We start from the raw sequence: 17,666 nt of genomic DNA, 5'->3' as shown, positions 1-17,666 counted from the left end.
AGGTATAAGATCACTTCTCAAGTTTGGACATTTTCTTGTATACATCACTTTCCTCCCCCGAATTAACAGAGAGGTAATAAATTTCAGAGGAGAGCTGGGACTAAAGATGCAGTCTTCACTCTGTCGCTGGGTTCTCTTTTTTTCCCTTAAAGTGAAGAGAATTTCTGTTTCTTTTGTACATTGAGGTCCATGCTACTTTTTGAGTCCTATAGACAGAGGAGTATTAGACACTCATAGAACTCTTTTTGCTATTGCTTCTCATTATGTTGTTGTGGTTAATGTCTTGATGTTCAGTATTATGAAACACATTGTCTTGAAACTTGTCCACTCAAAAGCCATCACCTACTGCTTCTTTGGTTGTGGGCTCCATGGACTTTAAAAGATCATTGAATGATGAAAGCAAGAAAGTTGGAGAATGAAGAGGTCTGTTAGGCAGTTTTCTACCTTCAACGTGCCTGTGGAGATGTTGGGTGAGTAATGTAAGAGAACAGGTGAATGGCACATGCGGGCGGGGGGCCCTCCTCTCAGGGTGTCATTGTTACTTTTGTCTGTTTTCATTTTTGTTTTTTCTTTCATTCTTAGAAAGGTAGGTCCTGTGTGCCAGGTAGGGCCTGGCAACAGGAGTCTAGAATTTAGGAGAATGGAGAGGCTACAGTTGGACCCAGTTAGTGTTTTCAAGATCGTGTCTTGACCACTGTCTGAAGTTAGTGGAATTGGATCTGGACAGAATATCAAAATCCCAGCCAAGAGGGTCAGGTATTACTCAAAAAATCTGTGCATTTGCCTAGGACTAGAAAACTTTTTCCATTCCTCACTGGCAGGTCAACTGATCTTCTTGATATACTTTAATCCAGTCTCAGGAACAAGCATCAGTGACTCTGGCTAAAAGCTCTAGGTAAGCAATAGATAAACTTTTGGCAGTAATGTCATTATTGGTATTTGAGTCAGTTGTTAGTGGCATTTATTATCCCCAGCCCCAAATCCTTCATTTAGCTTTTATGTGTTTTTTTTTTTTAGTTTTACTTCCCTGGATTCTTTTCTTCTCTTCAATTGTCGTAAATCAGTAACAGTTGAACTACACTGTCAAAATACAGTATTTTTTTTTAAATGAATGAAGCTCTTTGTTAAGGAATGGTTCTTTCTCTAATGCAAATAATTACTTTCTAATTGTTCTGTAAGATTATACTTTACTGCATATATTTTTAAAGCAGGCAGCGCCTGCAAAGTAATCATCTTATTTACCATTTTTAAAATTAAGTAGCAAGTCTATGGGACAATTCCAACTAAATAAAAAAAATTCAATAATGGAAATAGAGTAAGAACAAGGGGGAACATATATTACACAAAGCAAAACTATTTTGAAACACAGCATCTTATGTGGCCTTCCTTAGATTTTAGTGGCTTTTTGAAAAGATGGCTCCACACCTTGATTTACTACTCATCCCAAAGTCTAAATCCAAGGTTGTTCTTGGAACATTGCCTCTTCAAAGCATTCTTATTAGGAGCTGAGAGAACCCAAAGAGAGCGGTGAACATTTAAAGCATAGAGCATATAATGTAGCTGCACTAATATGAAAGAATTGTTCTGTATTAGACTCCAGAGATTGAATTATACAATTCATATCTAAGTGAAAGATGAGCACCATATTAAGCATATTTCCCCATCTCTGAAAGCAGGCAGAAAACTTACAAATGCATCTCAACAATCTTCTCCAAAGAGCATTCTTACTGGTCTGAAGCTATGGAGCACTCTGTTCTCTCTTGAATGTACTTTATTATCAATTCTTAAGCAGTTGAAAGGAGGCCTTGAATCTGAACCTATCCCACAATGCCCTTTATGTAGTGTGACTCTCAGAGGCCCCTGCTGCCCACACTTTGGCAAAGACTCATTTAACTTGATAGGCTTATGTATTCTACTCTTCCTTTCAACAGGAGTGGCTGGAGCAGGATAGAGGTAGAAGATGATTCCATGTAATGGATCCAATTACAAAGACTTTTGGAGGAGTGCTGAGAAGAGGTTATATTTGATGGGAGGAATAATCCTTTAGAATATGGTATGGCCCAATATCGGTCCTGGAAATAATCCTATCTATAGGAGACAGTTCTACTTCATTTAGAATTTAAAGGATGGAATATTCATAAAAAATTTTACATTGAAAATTTAATCCCAGCCTGGGGCTTGAGGAGCTAATTTCATCCCAGGTCTCTTTGCTCTACCATTACTGCTTTCTCCCACTTTATCAGGAAAATTTTGTAATACCTTTGTGCAATTAAGAGATACTGAGCTTTGTGCAATTAAGAGATACTGAGTGGCAATTATTGGCTCATTCTACATACCAACTTAATGGCCAGAGATTCTTTGGTTTTAATATCTAGCAAGTTTTACATGAGGCCACAGAATCAACTCTTAATTCATTCAGTAGTAATAGTTCAGTACTATCTTGGTGGTGTATATTATTTGTAGAGATCACAATTTTATGACTTGGGACTTGATCAGGGCTTAGAAAAGTTGGTGGGGTTTCTGAGTGAATAGTCAATAGTCCCAAGAATTGACAGACACATGGGGAAAGGAACAGAAGTTGTGGCAGACAATCATAGAAATGAAGAAAAGACAGAAAGAACAGGGAACGAGAAAGAGGTGAATGGTGGGAGTGGTGAATGTCCCTGAATCATCTCGTACTGCTGTGCTGGAGCCAGTTTTGAAAGGCTCACCGAAGCTGATTATAGTGTTCTTTTGAACTCTGTTCTGTGATTTTGTTTTGGTAACTTCAAATTGGCACAGTGGAAGCATTTACACCATAGATATTGGTGAATACTACAAATCAGGGCTTTTTTTTTTTTTCTTTTCCTCCCTCCAGGGAGCTAGTTGTTCAATATTTACCAGCATACTATGACCTTAGATATTTCTTTGTGATACAAGAAGCCTAAATTATCAAATGTGTCATAGCAGGAGAGAGTTTGGGAGACACTGGATTAGTTGGGCAGGGGCCAGTTCCACGAATAGAAATGACAAACTGGAGTTTCTATTCCCATAGTTGACTGAAATGAGAAGCAGGTCAAGGTATGGAGAGAAGAAGTCAAAGTAGTTGAGAAAGATGTATTGTAGGCATTTTGCAGAAAGCAGGAGCAGTCCTATTTAGCACTCATAACAGATGAATAAATGGTGGTTGGGAGAGGTTAAATCTGTATATCACACAAGTTAGAACCAATTATAATTTATTTTACCCAAAGTCCTAATTTCTAACCCCCACACTATAGGGTTCCTCTGTAGACCTCTGCATTCAATGAGGCAGGTGGTGCTCCCCACAACTTTTGGGCTTAGCATCGACATTGTAATCTAGATTGAGCTTTCTAGTGATACCCTATACACAGCTCTGCATGGCAGCCCTGCCTGCGGGTCACCTCTCTCTGACTCTATACACATGAAGAACATCCTCAGCCAAAACATCCCTGCTCCACTCCAGAGCAAACATCAGTTTCCCCTCCTCTTCTAAGTTGATAACTTTTTCTTTATTTCTACTGCCTTCTCATTCATTCATTTATTCATTCAATAAACATTTGTTAAAAGCCTGTGTGCATTGTGAAAGAAAGAGGGAATTCAACCTAGGAAGGCCTACTGGAGGGAACACATGTGTGTGTCTAATTTGGAAGCTGCAGAAGAAGAAGGAGTAAAGATGTGGGTTTGAGGACCACAGATGGGGGGCTAGACTTTCTAGGTCATCATGGAGACTCCATCTGTTTTGACTATTTCTCTTCAATATGAGCAAAAGCCTTAGCCTGGCAACTTACTCTTTTCTTCTAATTTTCTTTCATCTTTTGTCTCTGGCCGTTATCCAGGACTAGGTGGATCTCACTGACTTAGATATTCTCCCTTTGGAGATCCTGGTGCCTTCTGTGCCCCTACCCCCAAAGTGAAATCACTTTAGATACAATAATTCTATATGATATTTTTGCTTATCTGAAAAGCATAATTTAATTCTATTTATTGAAGTGGACTGATTCGTATAAAGTGTACATAGTAAATCATTTTGAGTTATTGATTTGGTTAAAAGGCCTATGGTTTGAAACAATTTTACATTTTGATCATGCGACATTATCCACTGAATCTCTTCTGATTTACATTTATTTATTTTTAGTTGTACGTTTATTAATGATAAACGGAGTTCAACTATAAATGACTATAGAATTTCATGAGATATTTTAAGGCGGTGTTAGAGTTAGGAACGTGTGGGTGGGGAGCCATATATGAATAAAGATAGTTTCAGTCAGATGTGAGAATCACACTTTGAGAAAGTGTGGTCTCTGGACCAGAAACATCAGTATTACCCAGGAATTTATTTCAAATGCACATTTTTGAGCCCCACCCCAGGCCTGAATCAGAAATTCTGCAAGTGGGGCCCAGTAATTTGCATTTTGACAAGCTCTGCATGCAATTCTGATGTTAGCTAAATATGAGAATCACTGATTAAAGTAATACTAACAAAGTTAGCAACAATCAAAGAAAATTTTAAATGAAGTAGTACAGTTATGTCATTAACTCACTTTGGTCGGACCAATACTTGTTTGGATCCTTAGGCAGATTTTCTACTTACTGTATTCTTAAAAACCAAAAGTGTTTCAGCATTTTCACTTCTTTTGCAAATAACCATTAGACAGACTTGTAAAAAGATTGATTGTACACTTTCATTTCCTCAAGCGGTCATTTATTCTTTCAGATAATACTCATTCTCCAGGCAGCAGACAAAAGACTTGAAGACATACACAGCTGAAGGAAATGAAAAGGCGACAAGGCTAAGAGAACAAAGATGAGCATTGTCACGGTCTGGAGGGTGGTGGTGGAGGAAGCCTTCTCTACGCTGGTGCCTCTATTGGAACTTTCAGGAAATGAACATGTGTGTTTTGTGTTTTTCCCTTTACACCTCAAGAAACTTGGAACAATGATTTTCTTTTATGGAGAAGCTTACATTTAAGCAGATAAAAATTAGCCCCGAGAATAGAAATACAGAATCAAAGTCTACAAATTTAATTATTGCTTCCCCTGGTTAGCTGATCTTCAATTCTGATATCTTCCTCTCTGGTGTAGGGGAGTAAGGGTTATACCCATTTTTAAATTCTTTGTTGTATTATGACTACTAATACACAGGGAAAGTTTCTATGCATTCATTTATTCAATAGATATTTATTAGGACTCACTGTTTATGGAACTGCCCAAGATATTGTGGGAGATACAAGGGAGAGGACAACATCAACCCTGTTCGCAGAGTGTTTGAAGTCTACCAGGACTTCAAATGTGTCCATTGTACACGTAAGCATAATAAAAGCTAAAAGTAGGTGTGCCATACAATGGATCAAAATTAAAGGCTGTAAGAAGAGGAAAGGCATTCTTTCTAGCTTTGGTCAGATTTGGTCCACAATCAAATCAAATTCTTACTAAGTTCATATTCTCTTACTGACAAACTGAACTGCTGCAAAAAATAATCCTCCCCCATGGGAGATCTTACAGTCAGACCCTAATTGCCCTAGCTCAGTTTAGAATGTAGCTTTGAAAAGAATGACAAAAGACCCTGAAGAGGCAAGCAACAGATTTTGAAATATCTGGTCTATGAGGGTGAGAGACTGTATGATGCCAAAGCCTGGGGGTACCCAGCTGGGGTCAATCGATATTAATTGCTAACACCTAGAGGTAATTAGCAGTAATTACCCAAAGGAGTGATGGGATGGCCAGACTGACTTAAAGGCAGCAATTCCAGGAGCTCCTAGCATGTTGGGAACCTAACAGTTTCTAGGTAACCATAAATAAATTAGGTTTCCCCAGCAATTTATGTAGAGAGTTTTAAAATTGCATTACAAAGGACCCCTGGGGCAAGCTTTTATAAATATATTATTAAAACTTGTAACTCTTCCTACCCAGAGGTGAAGTTTATTTTCTCACACTTTGAGTCTGAGAACTTGCTGTAACCAATAGAATATCGGGAAAGAGAAATTGTGCAACTTCTTTTGCTAGTAAGTCTTACAAGACCTGCAGCTTCCACCTTCACCTTCTAGAAACATTGCCCTGAGATCTTGTGAGGCAGCTGGTCTAGCCTCCTGGAGGAGTAGTTTTGTGGAGAAGATTCAGGCATCCCTGCCAACAGCACCAACTCCAGATATATGAGTGAGTGCATCTTAGAGTCTCTGGCTAATAGTGTACTAAAGTGTTAGACACTCAGAGTAGATCATTTTACCACCACCTTTTTCCCTATGGCAAAATTATATTCAACTATAATAAAAATTATAATTTTATTTCTTAGTTTTAAAGCAAACAATTGGCAAGATAACGAATGTCAATTTCAAAGATATTCATATTGAGCAAAATATTTCATAGATGAAATAAAAATTATATTCAACAAAAAAATACTTCAGTTTTCACCTTGCCTCAGTTTGAATTTTTTTTTGCACAGAAATTTCCAAGGTAAGAATGATTGTAAAGACAAGGAAACACAACTTGAGTTCCTTCTATTCTGTGATTTTATCATTGCTAATTTCAAATCTACTGATTAAACACAAGAATATGTAGTACCATGGAAATAGGGATGTAAACTGCGCACAACGAAAGCTTGAACAAGTCCTAGTCGCTATGAAACTATTCTTAAACATATGTAACAGACACTGGGGAGGCTGGGGGTTGGGGGGCGACTGTGTAACTGAGTTCTCCAAATTAACTTCTATGTAGAACACAATGTTTATTAAAAGATAAGGAATAAAACGGGCTAATTTGAAGCTTCTGTAAATGTTATTAAAACTCAAGAGCTCCAGTATTTGTTCAGAAATTAGGCCAACACCCTTCCTCGGCCGCCTGCTCCTCGGCCTCATCGCTCGGCCTCTGCCTGGCCTATCGCCTGCCGCTGGCTTCCGACGGGCTGGCCCCTGTCTCTTATACACATCTAGATGTGTATAAGAGACAGGACCTGAGCCAGGCGGCGGCGTGCACCGATGACTACAAGATCATCCGCACCAACGAGAAGGAGCAGCTGCAGGCCCTCAACGACCGCTTAGCCGTGTTCATCAAGAAGGTGCATCACCTGGAGACGCAAAACCGCGCGCTGAAGGCAGAGGTTGCCGCGCTGCGACAGCGCCACGCCCAGCCGTCGTGCGTCGGCGAGCTCTTCCAGCGCGAGCTGCGCGACCTGCGCGCGCAGCTGGAGGAGGACAGCTCGGCGCGTGCGCAGGCCGTGCTGGAGCGCGACGGGCTGGCTGAAGAGGTGCAGCTGGTGCGGACGCTAAGGCGCCGAGGGTGCTCTGAAGGCGCAGCAGCGCGACATGGACGGCGCCACGCTGGCCCGCCTAGACCTGGAAAAGAAGCTGGAGTCGCTGCTGAACGAGCTGGCCTTCGTGCGCCAGGTGCACGACGAGGAGGTAGCTGAGCTGCTGGCCACGCTTCAGGCGTCGTCGCAGGCTGCGGCCGAGGTGGATGTGACTGTGGCTAAACCAGATCTGACCTCGGCGCTGAGGGAGATCCGCGCCCAGTATGAGTCCCTAGCCGCTAAGAACCTGCAGTCCGCAGAAGAATGGTACAAGTCCAAGTTCGCCAACCTGAACGCGCAGGCGGCGCGCAGCACAGAGGCCATCCGGACGAGCGGCGAGGAGATCCATGAACACCGGCGCCAGCTGCAGGCGCGCACCAGCGACATCGAGGGCCTGCGCGGGGCCAACGAGTCCTTGGAGAGGCAGATCCTGGAGCTGGAGGAGCAGCACAGTGCCGGGGTGGCTGGCTACCAGGGTAGCATTGGGCAGCTGGAGAATGATCTGAGGAACACCAAGAGTGAGATGGCACTCCACATTCGGGAATACCAGGACTTGCTCAATGTCAAAAATGGCTCTTGACATTGAGATAGCAGCTTACAGGAAACTGCTGGAAGGTGAGGAGACACGTTTTAGCACCAGTGGGTTAGGCATTTCGGAGCTGAATCCACTTCCCAATCCAAGTTATCCGCTCCCACCTAGAATCCTCAGTTCTACAACCTCCAAGTCTCATCCACTGGGCTATCACTTAAGAAAGAGGAGGAGGAGGCATCTAAGGTAGCTTCTAAGAAAACTTCCCAGATAGAGGAAAGTTTTGAAGAAATATTAGAGGAGACAGTGATACCTACTAAGAAAACCGAGAAATCAAATATAGAAGAAACCACCCTTTCAAGCCAAAAAATATAGTTCCATTGCTTTGAAAAAGTTAATGCTTAAGAAGGAATTATATGCATTTGACTTGTTGAACAGCCTATTCCTGAACCATAACACCTGCCACCACTATAAAATATCTTTAAGGCTTCAGTCTCGTATTTAGTATTGAATACTTACCTTCTGTAATAAGAAAACCACCCCTTAGATTGAAGTAAACTGCAGTCCTGGAGCAATCACAGATGAATTATCTAAGAATACAGCTTTTTGACCTTCAGCTCACGCTTCACAGTGATCGATGATTCAGGTGCAGAGGAAGTGCAAACTACGGTGCTAAATCAGTGATCATCGTCATTTGCTGTGAACTGAAATTAAAACTATTCACGCTACCCAGCCATTACCCAGCTAAATAATCTTACTCTAGATACCTAAAACGTAAGATCACTGCCAAAGATAAACTAATGGTCCACACCCAATTCCAGTCTGATAGAACTTTCACAAATAGTAGGTGTTTGTTTAATGCACACCTTCCACCTCCCTCAATTCCACATATACTTTTCTTCTATGTAGGAAAAAAATAGTCTAGTCTAGTGTTCTTCCCATGTAAACACATTTTGGTTCCTCCCAAAAGAACTTACCCCCATTTACTCTCTCTGCTCAGTGGATAAAATTAGATGCATGTTAACCATGTCTATGATTCGTGTAATTGCTTATCCCTGTCCATTTTATATTCTTTCAATTCTGTAGGTTAAAAAAAAATGGCAGTGATGAATTTTAAGGGTTTCTCCCAGCATATAAAATAATGAAAAGAATCCCTAGACTTTAGGCTTTCAGCTTACACAAATTCATTTAATTAGGATTAAAAAAAACCCTTAAGGATGTAGCTTTTCACCTTTACTTTAGAAGCACAGTAAATAGTTATTCCAAACTGTGATGAAGCTGACCTTAGATTTAGTAGTATAAGCTAGAGGAAGTGAGTGTTTCTATAAGTGGAAAAAGCCAAGGTGTCATTTACATGTCAGTTCATTTGTGGTGATATAGAATTAGCTTTTTCATCCCCTTACCCTTAGAATCCATGTATTCCCCTTCCCACTAGTCTAGGTCCTAAAAATGCCTCGCTTTTACTCTCCTATGCCTTTTACGAGTGCTCAGTGTAGGATATTTTGTCACTAGAACACAATGCTGCTGCCCCAAAGTAAAAACAAACAAAAAAACACAACCACTTCTGGTCAATCAACACCACCAGCAAATATAAGAAAGAAATCTTTCTCTTTTCTAAAAGACTTCCCCAACACTTACCCCATGGTTGCACAGATGGTGGGGTCCTGCCGGAGAGGAAGAGACACCCAGACCAGAGAAGGGGTGTGCATGCGCCTACTCGCTTGCTAGAAGTAGATTCTGGACAGTCAGCTCTTCATCTGCCCAACTGTGTAGCATCTGCATTGCCCAGTCTTTCATGTGTGCCAAGGCTGATGCAGGATTTGTTCTCTGTCCAGCAGTCACTTCTGCCAGAGCTAAAGAGTTGCCCCATCTCTGTTCTATGTCTCCTTTAAGAGCTCTGGTGATAAGGACATGATGCTTTTACTGAACTTTCTTATCCTAGCACGTGCTTCAATAGTTCAAGGAACTTGAAAGACACTTTTCTCTTCTTCCTTACTTTTACCCCATCCCTGTCTTTACTCCTCACACTTATTGTAAGACATTGGTAAAATAAAAAATTAAAAGTCACACGAATCCCACCAAAAAAAAAAAAGAAATGAGGCCAACACTTTTTTTTTTTTTTTCCCCCCCAGGGAGGAGTAGTTTACCACTGACGCTGTTTGGAATTGCTGGCACATGGTGATAATCAAAGGTAGGCTGATTTCTTGTCATTTAAATTGTTGCTTCAAAATTTACAGATGATGTACCCTATTTTTGCCTGTGCCTTATGTGGACTGCTCCTGCTGACCCATGCTGGATATGCCTCTGCTTTTGTTACCAGAGGAAGGTATCTGCATGGGTCTGCAGCAACTTCAATTCTTGCCTCCTCAGAAAAAAGAATTTGACTGAGGGGCATAAGGCAGAAGGAGAGACCGGGGCAAGTTTTGGAGCAGGAGTGAAAGTTTATTAAAAAGCTTTAGAGCAGTAATGAAAGGAAGAAAAGTACACTTGGAAGAGGGCTGAGTGGATGACGTGAGAGGCCAAGTTCATGGCTTGGCCTCTTGACTTGGGGTTTTATATGTTTGCATGCTTCTGGAGTCTTTTGTTACTTCTCCCCACTCCTGAGATCTTACTGGGAAGCAACTGATCACCAGTTTCAGGTGTTTTCTATTAGAGACTACCTTTCCCTAGCACCAGCTGTGACAAATTGTTACTTTAGAGAGACAGTTAACAACTCCCTGACCATCACCTGTCGGTCGCCCAGTGCTCCTGGTGTGTGTGTCGGGGAGCCCTCTCTTGCCCTGCTCATATCTAATTAGCTACTTACTGTACCACTTTTAGCATTTCACATCCCATCTGACTGTGACTAGGTGAGACCAGCAGGAACTGCTCAGTTGACCCAAAGAATCACCAGAAATAATAAATGGTTATTTCATGCCACCAAGTTTCAGGATAATTATGTAGCCATAGATAAGTGGTGCAGGAAATGATAACTTAGAGTAATTGAGCTAGATTTTTCTTCCTGAAGCTGTGACAATGATAAGAGCTCTAAATATGTACTGGGTAGAAGGTAAAGATTTGGGGACTATTGTTGATGGTATGGCTTATTGACGGAGGTGAAGTCATTTTAAATAAGATGGGAAAGGTGATGCAAGAAGGAAATGGGGAGAGAAAAATGTTTCTGTGAAGATTGGAGATTTAAAATTATCACGAATAGATTGGTGAGGGGGAGTGATTCAAAGAAAACAGTGTTTTAATTCCTGAAGCTAAATCATTTTTTTGTATCTTGAGTATGAAACCAGACCTTTGGGAATGGGATCTGAATGTCCCTGAAACAATGAGGTATGCTTCTACGTTCCAGCAAAGACATCAAACTCTGTCCCCAAAGCCAGAATGAAGGACACATTGTGGAGATTATGTTTTCGTGGTACAGAGCTTTAACATACTTATTTGGTAGGTAATTTCTGAAGCAGTAGCAAGGATACAATGGTAAAAAATTGGCAAAAATCCATCCCACTCATTACTAGTAACTTTAAATTTATGTGGTAAATTACATAACCATAGATAAATGCCATTTCCATATCCGGTTTCTGAAATGTCTACAAATATGAAACTGAGTCACAGAAAACTGGAGTGTTATTTTAAACATTTCAGTCCATTCAGCTTTTGCTTTTTATGACTTTGATTGATTTCCATGCTATCTCAAACATTTCTTTCTTGAAGAACGGATTTTTTTGGACCATGATTTGGCAAAGATGATGTGTGTACTATGAAAATTGGAGACTGTGGTTGTCAGGAGAGGTGATGTTCTGTTCAGTAAAATTATATTGAAACTTAGGAGGAGAAATAAATTCCTGGAATAATGAAGAGTTGTATATTTGAACATATATGTACATATATGATGGAAATTAGCTAATGCGATTATGGAGACTGAGAAGTCTGAAGACCTGCCCTCTGCAAGTTGGAGAACCAGGAAAGCCAGTGGTGTGATTCAGTTTAAATTCAAAGATCTAAGAATGAGGAACATCGATTTTTCCCAGTAGGAGGAGATGGATGCCCTAGTTTAAAGAGTGAATTTGCCATTCCTCCACCTTTTTGTTCTTGGATGCCTGTCCATATTGGTGAAGGCAGTCTTCTTTCTACTTATTCAGTTGCTATTCTCTTCCAAAAACACCCTCACAGACACACTCAGAAATAATGTTTTACCTGTTATCTGGGCTTCTTTAACCCAGTCAAATTGACACAGAAAATTAGATATCACGTCATAATAATGAGTAAAGAGTGTGAAGAATGTTGGAAGTATTTTAAGAATGACACAATTTCAGAAATTCTGAGAATTCTAATTTTTTTCCTAGCAGATACCTGAAGATTAGTATCTGTCACCAATTTATAAATACTAACTGAATCATCCTGTACTCAAATAAATTATGATAAATTAACTCGACTTTACTTTTGCTAGTGTGAGTACAGTATTTGTTCACTGGACTGTCTGAGATTTACTGCAACTGGATTTCAGTAAAATATTTCACAGCCTCTTGTTATATCTTAATGGAGAAGATGGAAACATGTGAGTTGAATAATAGGCCATTAAATTAATTTGTAGCTTGTTAAACAGCCATGTCTAAGTGTGGTGATTAGTGAATCAATATTATCTTGAAGTCACCTTACTAGAAGTCAGCCCTATGACTGTGTTTTTGATCAAGTTCTCACCAATGACTTGAAAAAAGATTAAAAAAAAAGTCACTTTCTTGCATGCATATGATTATTAAACACACAGACACAATGTGTTGATAATATTTTGACTAATAAAAGTAAATACTTAGAAGTTTCCAGCACGTAGGAAACAGGTGCTAAGAACAACCAGTTGAAATTTAAGGCTGACAATTATGGTAAAAACAAACAAACAAACAAAACCCAAGTATATAATGCGTGAGTCTTAGATTAATGATAGTTTATATAGAAAAATAACCCCAGAAGTTTTAATGGAGTGCAAGTCTAAATAAACTTATAATGAAACAGGGTTGCCAAGACATCTAATGGAAACTTTGGTTTCACTAACATAACTAACATATCTAGAACATGCAAGGTATTAGTCTCCTTGAATTCTACATTGGACTGTATCTAGAGTATTATATTCCATTTTAGAATAGTATCAATAAATATTGATAAATGGGCATAAATATGGAGGAGGATGCCCAGAATATAAATTTATTTTTTTTCTAGAACTCAAACTATGGAAGAACTAGAGATGTTTCACTGACTAGGGAAATGTTGATGGGGAAAGGACCATTGTTATCAAATATTTGATATTTGATATTTTGCCTATGCATATGAACTAGAGGTTATACTTATTCAGTGTCACTCTGGGTAACTAGGGCCAATTAATTTAGTTTATAGGTAGGTAGAGTGCAATTCAAATTACAAGAAAGTAATGGGACAGACTCTAAACTCCCCATCAGTGAAGACGTTTAAGTAGAGGTTAGAGTATTTGGCACTTAAAAAATCTGCCTAGTTCATTTTCCTGCATTTCTGGGAGATGGTAATAGGTGACATTTAATGTTCTTTCATCGGGAATGCTGTATATGGTTCTATGCAATAATCAATAACTAGATGTCAGAATGAGAAAATGAGCACACCTGCCATATTATTGACTCTTGTGTTTTATGGTCTACTTAGTCTGATCAATCATCCTGCTTTACCTGGGACTGTCCTGGTTTTAGTATTGCAAATTCCATGTTCCAGAAACTCTTTCAGTCTTAGAAAAACAAGAAAAGTTGGTCACTGTGGTCAGACTCACTCAGTCACTTAAGGAGCGCGTCTCAGCTCTTGAGTTGTGCTTGGAGTTGATCCACAGGATAGGATTTGCAAGAGGCTGGTTGATTTGCTTCTTCCATGGATATGATCAATGAGAGGGAGGAAGCCCCAAAGTTCTAATGTTTATGAGCCTAGGTCGGAATCTTATTATCCAGAAACTCCTTCAAGGATTTGGGGGCAAAGAGTTCATTTGTGTCATGATCCTGGGAAGCCTAGCTGTGGGAGTCGGAGAACTGAGATTGGAGAGGGAAGAATGCCCATATTTGTACTTTGAACATGTTATCACTGTGGGCAACTGGTGCTTAGTCCTAGGGAGGGCTTCTGGGAAACTTTGCGAAACACATCTCTGTGTTGTACCTGTCAAAAGCTCTATCTAGTGGTGTTAACTTTCTGGTATGTCTGGCCCATCCTGCTCACTCTTCCATCCAAAGAAAGTCCTCAAGTCTTTGATCAAATGGGAATGGGTTGGGGTTATGTTAGGACACCAACAGAGGCTGCCACCTGCCTCTGATTCAGACTTTTGTTGTTACCTTTATCTCTAAATTACCCTATACATATGGTCACAGAAACACAGTAGATTGAAAGAAGCAGCATGCATTTGTGGCGGATTGAATAAATAGACTCACTACTTCACTCCTTCCTGTATCTCTGCCTTTCGTAGTGACTCTTCAGTTCTTCCCATTAAAGAGAGTGAGAGTGAGTTCCAAAAAAAAAAAAAAAAGCCTCCTGACTTTGGATCTGACCATGTATCTGTTTTGGTTAATGGAACGTGGACAGAAGTGAGAAGGTTGCCAGGACTCGCCTGAGGCCTGAAGAGTATTGTATGTGTCTGCAGGTGCTTTGGGCCTCTGCCGTCACCATGAGAAGAATATGCCCCAGCTAGCCCATGAGTCCACAGAGGGTGAGAGATAGTTGGAACAGCTCCAGATCCAGCTGCAGCTTGGAAGTGACCAGCCTAGTCCTGCTAAGATTGGCAGAAGCACCCTAGCTGACCTGTAGAAATACAACAAATACAGGCTGTTGTGCAGTCTAGACTGCACTATCTGTAGTATATTATGAATGAATAATTTTATAATTCCTAAAATTACTTTTTAGCAATCATAAGTGTACTATATTGTTTTATTGCATAAAAGGACTAATTTATTAAATGTAAACATTACAGTATCACATTTGTGGGTGTGTCTGAGCCACCCCTTTATGTCTGAACCTGTAAATCTTACTCTCTCATGCTTTCTCTTGCTCTCTTTCTCTTGCTCTCTTTCTCTTTTTAAAAAATATAGACTTCTTTTTTCAAGCAGTTTTATGTTCACAACAAAACTGAGCAGAAAGTACAGAGAGTTCCCATATGCCCACTGCCTCCACCTACAGCCTCCCCCATTATCAACATCCCACACCAGAGTGGTACATTTGTTACAACCAATGAGCCAACACTGACAGTTTGTTATCACCCAAAGTCTGTAGTTTACATTAGGATTCACTCCTAGTGTCGTATTTTCTATGGGTTTTGGCTATCACACGATTTTCACACAATTTTTCTGTCTCTATCACCCAATTTTGCTAACTCTAATACAATTTTAGAGTTTAAAAAGTATACTAGGAGTCTCAACAAATGCTAGGGGCCTAAGAATCTTGACGCCTAAAAGAGTCTACTCTTGAAGGAGTTAACTTCTCCAAACCTCATTAGCAAAATGGAGGATAATAACACCTTGGATGGCTGCTTTAAGGATTAGCAGTATTGTATAAAAATAACACTGTAATAGTGGAATTGCTATAGTGACATTGCTGTGGAGGACCCAGAGGGATGGGAAGCAATTGATTTACAAAAAAGAGGAAAACAGGGTAAAGCAAAGAATAAAAAGGTATTGTCAGCAAAGCCACTTCTTCCCTTAGAGGGAACAGAGTGGGTTCCTATGACACTTTTGCTTCTGTTTGGAAATGATGTAAGGGAAGAGACTCCATCTGCAGTAGCGATTCTCAAGCCCTGTCCATGGGCAGTAGGATGCTAAGACGTCACAGACTGATGTGCTCCTAAATATAGTCAGTAATGAGAGGTTGGACTTCGAGATAATTTTGGCTTAACAGGACTCTCTATTGAAGGCCTAGGGAGGGCTGTGTGGAGGAATATAAAAGCAAGTGTACCCATGCATGCATTGGATGATGTCAGTATTTTTCAGCAGGATGGATGTTTGGTGTGCTCACATCTCCCATGGATCCTCAGTGTCTATTGCAATATTCACATTGCTATTTCTTGCACATTATACAATATGCTTTGTTACTTGTATGTTGTGTCAGAAGATATTTTTGTTTGCTCCTCCAAACCCAGTTTCTCTCCTTCACTCTGCCCTCTGTCCTGGAAAACTGGTCTGTATGGACTACATCAATAGGCCTCATTGATGGCCAGATATCTTTCCGTAATTCTGTGTCAAGTTCTACATTTAAGATACTTCCTGAAGTTCTAAAAGAGGTAGACAGTGACATGTTTTGTGGAGCAACTATTCCTAACAATTCATGGTTTGTGGGAAGTGATAAAAGATGGTGTGGATTGTGCTACTAGTACGAAACCTCAAACAAGGTCTGTTACATCAAATAGGTGCTTAAATGATAGACACAAGTATTATCACATTTCTATTCTGAAAATAGGGCTAAGAGCATTTTGATTTTCTTCAAAGAAGCACAAATTTTGCAAAACTGTACAAACTGGTTCGGGTTTCAGAAAAGGGGCAGCTGAACTAAGACAATCACCATTATTACTCCTTTCTTTTTCCTTTCCTTTCCTTTTCCACCCTTTCTTTTCTCCTTACCACTGCTTGAATAATGCAAGATGAGCACTGTATAAAAGGTAGGTATCTGGAAGGCATAGATTTATCAGAAGAGACTGCCACCTAAGGAAAATGTGACACTAGCTCTTGGAGTCTTCCTTCCATTTTAATCATCTTCAGAATATAGTCTTTGGATAATTACAGATAGATAAACAGAAACAAGGCTAATAATCAAAACCCTGAATAGGTGAATTACATTTTAGTGCTAAGCTCACGTTTACCACATAAGATATATGTGTGATATTTTACCAGTTTGGAAGTAACTTTTTCTGATTTCTTCTCCATTATTCATGTTATTTATTGTTATAATTAAGACATGACAGGCTAGACACTTTAGCAAAAAGTTTCCCCCCAGATCCCACATCTATATTATTTGGTATCTAGAAAACAAGGGGTGATTTGCTCCAAGGAGTCATTGAAATATTTACATTCATTTCAATTATCATTAATAGCAATTTTTAAGTAAATTATTTTACAAAATGCAGGGTAGGTAATAATATAGCCTTATAAAATCTCTTATTTGGCTTATTGCAATTTATACTAAATTTTTATCACTTCTCTGTGTGCCATAACACAGCATGTTTTATCTATTATATTTATTTCTAAAAACATTTTGATGAATTATTAATGACTGAAAGGATTCTCGTGTAAACAGCTGTGCATTTGCCCATCCATCCATCCATCCTCTATTCATCACCTCATTTATGTACTAGGAAATGTGCTAACATGTGGAAAAAGCTGGAAAAGCATCAAAATGATTATTCTCATCGACTCACAAAACTAATGAAAGACATAGGCAAAAAAGTAAACATTTAGCTTAATGTGGTAAGGCTGCTAATTTAGGCTAGGTTTTGTGAAGATGAAGAGGTAGAAGTGTTAATAAAAAGGAGACATTGGGGGACAGTAAGTTGCAGCTGAGCTGTGTTTTGAAGTATAATTAGGAGTTATCAAAGTGAAAGGCAGGAGGATAGAAGCTGAAGCTTAGATAAAAGCAAACAGGTCTGAGAGAGCATGTGATATGTGGGGAGGTGTAATGTACATCATTTAATATATCTAGAACATAGTGTATAGGCGAGAGCTGTTAAATATGAGAGACACAAGCAGGCAGCAGATCATGAAAGCTCTCATGAGCTCGGAGAGTTTGCACTTTTCACAAAACTCATTGGAAAATCACTAATGGGTTTTGAGCAGAATAGAGTGATCAAATGTGTATTCTAGAAGGACTGCTCTCAGGGTTGTGGAG

At 39.7% G+C, this 17,666-nt stretch overlaps 1 pseudogene across 1 annotated transcript; it reads left to right on the top strand.

The window, feature by feature from the left end:
- Nucleotides 1–2,559: 2,559 nt before the first annotated feature.
- Nucleotides 2,560–8,186, top strand: LOC105531388 (annotated as a pseudogene). The gene is made up of 3 exons (XR_001004794.1): nucleotides 2,560–2,644; nucleotides 6,795–6,901; nucleotides 6,944–8,186. The product of XR_001004794.1 is annotated as an alpha-internexin pseudogene (transcript).
- Nucleotides 8,187–17,666: the final 9,480 nt, after the last annotated feature.

Source organism: Mandrillus leucophaeus, unplaced genomic scaffold, assembly GCF_000951045.1.
Source record: "Mandrillus leucophaeus isolate KB7577 unplaced genomic scaffold, Mleu.le_1.0 Scaffold880, whole genome shotgun sequence".
NCBI lineage: Eukaryota > Metazoa > Chordata > Mammalia > Primates > Cercopithecidae > Mandrillus > Mandrillus leucophaeus.
The sequence above is the reverse complement of the archived record's forward strand: the minus strand, read 5'-3'. Positions and strand labels throughout refer to the sequence as shown.